This window comes from Physeter macrocephalus, chromosome 9 (assembly GCF_002837175.3).
Source record: "Physeter macrocephalus isolate SW-GA chromosome 9, ASM283717v5, whole genome shotgun sequence".
NCBI lineage: Eukaryota > Metazoa > Chordata > Mammalia > Artiodactyla > Physeteridae > Physeter > Physeter macrocephalus.
In genome coordinates, this window is record NC_041222.1 from 104,962,626 (window position 1) to 104,969,699 (window position 7,074).

Consider the following 7,074-nt stretch of genomic DNA (forward strand, 5'->3'; position numbering starts at 1 on the left):
CATTTCCCCAGGTGTGTATGGAGTCGATGGCTTAGTCACACAGAGTAAATGTTCCCAGATATTTTAAAGCTGAGTAATTTGCAGATCCCTAGTGGAATATAAGCCAAGAACAAAATGAACTGTAAGAAAAGATTTACACATTTTCTATAACCATATTTTAGTAATAATAGTGATGTTACTCGGAATATATTAGGTGCGTTAATCTATATATAAATGTACACCTCTGAATCATATATATGTGTATATGTATGCATATTCATATATACATATATATGAATTTAATAAAAAGTAATTATATTACTATCATTAGCAAATACGAGTTTTACAAGAGAAAAACATTATGAAAAACAAATTATGTTAATTAAAACTGAAATAGATAAAATATGGTAATTTTAAATTTGAATTAGACATATAAGTATGAATTCATGATGTATTTTCATTTAAAATAACAAAATAAACATGTAAAATTATTTATGATATTCATTATAAACATATGCATACATATGTGTGCATTTCTTACTTCTACTCCCCACTACAAAGATCCAGAATAAATGATAACTCAGTAGCACTGATTACCCCAAATGTCTACACTGTGGTTTCTAATGACCATTTCTCATTCAAGGGAACCATTATTTCTTAGATAGGTGGCTGATTTCAGATCTGGAGCAAGGCATATACAAGTGAAACTGAGTGATATTATTATTCAAAAATCAATGAATCTTTGAAAAATTATTGATTTCATCTTAAAAGGGTATAGCTGTCAAGTTGAAGAGGCTCCCATTCACCAAAGACGGGGCAATGCAATAAAGGAAAATAAGAATGCATTTATGCTGACTTTCCTATGTGAACTGTACCTTGGGCAACAAAAAGTTGATGAGAGAATGTCTTCTTTATAGGAGAATTTTGTTAATAAATTATACAACTAGAATATAGCATTTGCAGAGCACTGAATAAGATAACAGAATATATCATCAGTGGTTTCTAAGACCATTAAATGTTTTTAGGAGGGGAATTTTATAATATTGGGTTGGCCAAAAAGTTTGTTCAGGTTCTTCTGTAAGCTATTACGGACCAAACTTTTTGGCCAACCCAATAAATAAACTGAAACACTTGAACCCACTGATCAAAATTACCAGCAAGAAAAGAGCTACAGCTGAACTGAATTATGTGTCTTCTGATGTGATGCAAGTGAAAGTATATAGCACCATGTATGATAAATCCTTGACAAAAAGTCAAACCTAAATCTGACATAGCCTCTCCATCTAAATGTCATTTTATTGGAGGATAGAACATATTATGCAAACAATGGGATCCAATCAGCAAAATCCAGATAGTGAATCATTCTACAGGGAAAATGTTTTGGTTTCTTCCATAACAAATAGCAAGAAGAAAATAAAAGAGGGGATCTAGATTAAAAGAGAAACCTAGGAAGCAAATTCAGTAAATGGATTGTGAATCCTGATATGAACAAACCAGCTTTAAAAATGTGATACTGAATTTTAATAACACCTGTGTGATTGGTATGTGATCTTATGAAATTAGTGTTATTAGTGTTAATTAGTGAAATTAGTGTTAATATGTTTAAGAGTTTAGTTATTTGTGTGATGTTGTGTAATACATGAGAAATTGACTACATTCAAATTTGTAACATTATAGACAATCCTGAAAAACAATTGCATTTGCTTTATTTTTAATTTGAGATTAAGTCCATGAATAAAAGCAGGTAACATTATAAATGCATTCAATATATAAGCCCTAGAACTATTGATAAAATTTGCATATGAAATTACTTTTCTTAAAAAGAGCATAGTAATCAAATAATATTGATGGCTTATTGCAGCTGCTTTGTCTATGTAAAGTGAACATTATCCCAATAGTCAATGAAAAAAAACTTTAAAAATTTAAATTTCTCAATTTTGTCATTTCTTATCATTGTTATTAACTTAGTCTTTTCCATGACCATATATATAAAATAATTATAAAGAGCTGTTCAAAAATATTATATTGCCATAGATGGTGTTTATACTTGTGATTATATTGGACGCAACAGATGATCTAGAATGATCTCCTCATTTCAACATCTTTAATTGGATTACAGCTGCAATGTCCCTTTTACCACATACGGTAACATTTTCACAGATTCTGGGGATTAGGACATGGGCATTTTTACATAGGGGCCTACCGCACTATAATATAGATTGTGATTTCTTTGCAAAATACAAATACAAATTTGAGCTACTGAATATATATTTTTGGTAATCATCAGCTTATCTCAATATATTAGGAGTTTTTAGTCTGAAAGATCATTTCTATTTTAGTCTCTTTCTATTTGAACTTTCCATTATATGTCAACAATTTTTAAAAGTGAGAACAAACAACAACAATGACAAGAAGATTACCAGATGGCCCTTTGATAGGGTGTCACCACGAAGCAGGAGTTTATCTAGTTATTTTTGTGCTGTTGTGTGAGACATGAGAAAAATTACTGTTAAAACTTTGTGGTTTGGGCTTAAAAAGATATTTTCTATAATTTTCATGTTGACTATTTCATTAATTTAAGGTACATTATAGCATTTGCTATGTGCCAGATGCCATCCTGAGACTGTATGAATATAACTGTTGTTAGACTTCAAGTACTCTTTCTAGCCTCGTTACAAGTGAGGAAACTGAGGCACAAGTGAGGAAACGGAGGCACAGAGAATTCAGATGTCTTGCTTAAGATGGCACAGCTAGTGAGTGGTGGGGCTTGGGTTCCCACTCAAACAGTCTGGTTCCACCAAGAGCAGAGCCTGCAGATTTAACCACCACACTAGGGCTGCCTACAAGTCAGCAAGCACAGATGGATAGTAAAGCAATGAAGTTTGCTGTATAGTTGATGATAAATCAGGAGTTTCTTCCATTGCTAATCCCCAAATGATAGAGCTCTTTTCATCCATGAAGAAAGATGTTTTTCCCAAGTCAAGGTCAAGTTATAAGTAACTTTGGGTTTGGGTGGCAGGGTTCATACCATCCGTAGCCACTGTTTACAAACTCAGCATGTATCTTGAGTGACCTATGCCTAGCTGTTGAGTTCATATCACTAACCCAGACTCCTTCTCCTTTAGTTTTGTTCCCTCCAAATATCCCAAGTCTCCAGTACATAAAAAATATAAAAATAATTACAAATTGCAAAAGAGAATGATTGAAGGTAAACTCTCAGTTGCTGATGAAAATGATTTAAAGAAGATTGAGTTACCTAATAAGAGACCCCATATGCACACATACAGACATTTATGTATCTTGTATGTTACATAACAAAAATATATTTGTGTATATATACACATATAAATGCATATATATGTGTGTGTATATAAACACATATACATATATATATATATACCTTACATTATGAACTACCATTTCAAAAGAATGATTAATGTCTTTAAAGTAATACGAAGCATTTATACCACTTAACTGCAACCAACGTAAAATTAATTTTTTTGGTCAAAGTCCCTTTATTATAAGATGAGTAAATTTGCATTGCTCAACATAGCTTATATATTACCTACATCTTTATGTACTCATTCAAAATCAGATGTTGAAATGTAAATTTAAGATTATTTGGAGACAAGAGGCTAAATTATTATTAGTTTCTTAAAAGCAAATACAAAAGAGATAACTTCAAAACATATCTCTGATTTCAGAAATTTGCCAAAATAGATGAGCACTCTTGCAACTTAAAAATTTAGAGCTTTAAGAACAGACAAAACTGGTAGTAAGAATTTCAATTCCATTGTTTTCTTGCACAGCCACAAACCATATTTTTATTTATGCCAAAATTTATGTATTTCTATTACTTTAAATGATCCTAGTAAGAGTGGTTTTTATTTTATGTTATTCTCATACTTAATTTATTTTTCCCGAAATCTTATTTCTAAAAATTGGATAATTAAGACATTTATTGTTAGAGAAAAATATCTATAAAGTCATGAAGTGTGTTCTTTTGCTTAGAGGATTTTGTGAATTTCTGCCTTTAAATTTCTTACCCCATTTTGCTTTGTGTATTGGCATATAATTAACAACAAAACAAGATTTTAAAGCTTTCAAGGCAAATAGATCTTATAGAACAGATCTTGGGCAAATAGATGTCAGGAAAAAAAACCTCAACAGGCAAGAAAACCTGAACAACCCAATTTAAAAAGTAGGCAAAGGACTTGAATAGACATTTATCCAAAGAAGATATATAAGTGACCTATATGTACATGAAAAGAAGTTCAGCATCACTAATCATTAGAGAGATGCAAATCTTAACCACAATGAGAAAATGATTAAGTTTACTTTATTTTAACTTAAAAAAGAATCCAGGATGAAGGAATTGCTAAATTTCATATAAATGTTTTTCTACCACAAAGATGTAACTACTAAAAACCAGTACATGCATGCAAGTGTGTGTGCGTATGTGTGTGTGTGTGCGTGCATACACAGGAGTGCACAAGCACATATGTTCACCTGGTAGAGTTGAAAATATTAAGTGGTTGTAGGTTACATTTCTTATTCACTACGTTTCCATTTTAGGTGTATTCAGACTCATTGCTTCATTAGATGATGAAATAAGCAAAGACACAATTATACATGCTCCCACCATCTCTCTCGTCTTTTTTAAGCTAGATTATACATTTTACCATGTCAAACTTTTTTTAAAAATTAATTTGTTTATTTTGGCTGCATTGGGTCCTCACTGCCGCGTGGGGGCTTTTCTCTAGTTGTGGTGAGCAGGGGCTACTCTTCGTTGCAGTGCGCAGCCTTCTCATTGTGGTGGCTTCCCTTGTTGCAGAGTATGGGCTCTAGGAGCCCGGGCTTCAGTAGTTGTGGCTCACGGGCTCTAGAGCGCAGTCTCAGTAGTTGTGGCACATGGGCTTAGTTGCTCCGCAGCATGTGGGAATCTTCTTGGACTAGGGCTCGAACCCATGTCCCCTGCATTGGCAGGCGGATTCTTAACCACTGCGCCACCAGGGAAGCCCTACCATGTCAAACTTTAAATGTTGTGTTGTTACTATAAATCCCCTCTGTCAGTGAGTCTCAGCTCTACGTTTAAAGGAATTTAATGCCCATCAGTAGTGTAATTTTTGCGTTTCTAGGATGTATAATTTCCTTCATCTCACAGTCTGCATTTCATTATCAGATCATTTGATTGAGAAAGTCACACGTGCTCTATATCCCCTGACTTCTCATGTGTTTGAGAACGTTGGTCTGTTAGCTTCATGCTGAAGACACCTTGGACAGTCATTGTATTGTGCACACATCTCTGTAGACATTGTTCCATACATTTTGTTGTTTTGTGTTGCTGTGAAGACGTTTAGATCCAAACTTCAAAGATTATTTGCCTTTTTATGTTTGGCAAATAGAGAACATCTCTATTTATGACTAAAAGAGAACATCTTTTAGTCATAAAGTTCGGTAATATCATCAGTATAAGCTTTGAAGTTGATCATTTTTGAAATCACTTTTTCCTCGCAAATATTATACAGTTTTTATCCAGAGGTTTAATTTTTCCTTTATTTCAGGAAAGCATGCCTGAATTTATCTTAGCACAATTTATTTGCCTGGTGTTTCATTTCTTTAGATCTCTTCTTTAAGAAGACCAGCATCTATGTATATTGGACTCCATTTTTCTGCCTTCCTAATGATCCTCTTCTACCAAATCATTTTTATACACGAATTTTTTTTCTATTTTGTTTCCTGGGGATTTTAAGTTTGGCTACAATGCCTCTTTTTACTCATGGTTATTAACACTTCATTTTTCTAAGATGATTTTCTTCTCCGCAAGTCTTGTTTTTGTCTCATCTACCCTGAGTAAACCAACTTCATTTTAATCTCTGTTTGCTGTGTCATAATCTCTTCTCTCAACCATTGTACCTCATTTTTACATTTTTTTGTGTTCATAGAGAAGTCAAAGTGTTTGGAATTTTACATTTTTTCTCTGAAATAGTCATACACTTTATTGATTATCTACATTTATTATGTCTATTCATCTAACTTTAGTTTATGCTACTCTCTCTCTTCTTTTCTTTTCTTTTTTCTTTTTTTTGCAATTTTTTGAGCTGAGGTCAGACTAGGTCAGGTATGAACTCCTGTGTGATTATGGAGTAGGGAAGGTGCACATGTGGGGTGTGTGTGTGTGTGTGTGTGTGTGTGTGTGTGTGTGTGTGTGTGTGTCATGCTCTTTTGGAGGGGAGGCAGCTGGGGTGCCCTACAGGCCTTACAAGGATTTATTCTCTCTCTAACACCATATACAAGCTGTTTCCACTGGAAGCTTGTGGCCTTTTATTTTTCAGTGTACACACCAGTGGTGAGTTAAGCTTTATATTTACTGAGTTGTAGTTCTGTACCTTTCTTTTTTCTTTGAATAAAGCAGTAATATTTCTCAATATACTTTCTCAGTGAAATTGGAAATAGAGTAGTGAGCAAAGATACCTTCCTTTGGCCATCAGACTTGGAGCTTGAAAAAAAATTTAATAACTCCTGAAAACTTTGAATAGGCATATAACATTTTTCTTTTTTATTAAAGTATAGTTGATGTACAATGTTACATATTATAGGAGTCAATATAGGGATTCACAATTTTTTTAACATCTTTATTGGAGTATAATTGCTTTACAATGGTGTGTCAGTTTCTGCTTTACAACAAAGTGAATCAGTTATACATATACATATGTTCCCATATCTCTTCCCTCTTGCATCTCCCTCCCTCCTACCCTCCCTATCACACCCCTCTAGGTGGTCACAAAGCACCGAGCTGATCTCCCTGTGCCATGTGGCTGCTTCCCACTAGCTATCCACCCTACGTTTGGTAGTGTATATATGTCCATGCCACTCTCTCACTTCATCACGGCTTACCCTCCCCCCTCCCCATATCCTCAAGTCCATGCTCTAGCAGGTCTGTGTTTTATTCCCGTCCTAACCCTAGGATCTTCATGACATTCTTTTTTTCTTAGATTCCATATATATGTGTTAGCATATGGTATTTGTTTTTCGCCTTCTGACTTACTTCACTCTGTATGACAGACTCCAGGTCCATCCACCTCACTACAAATA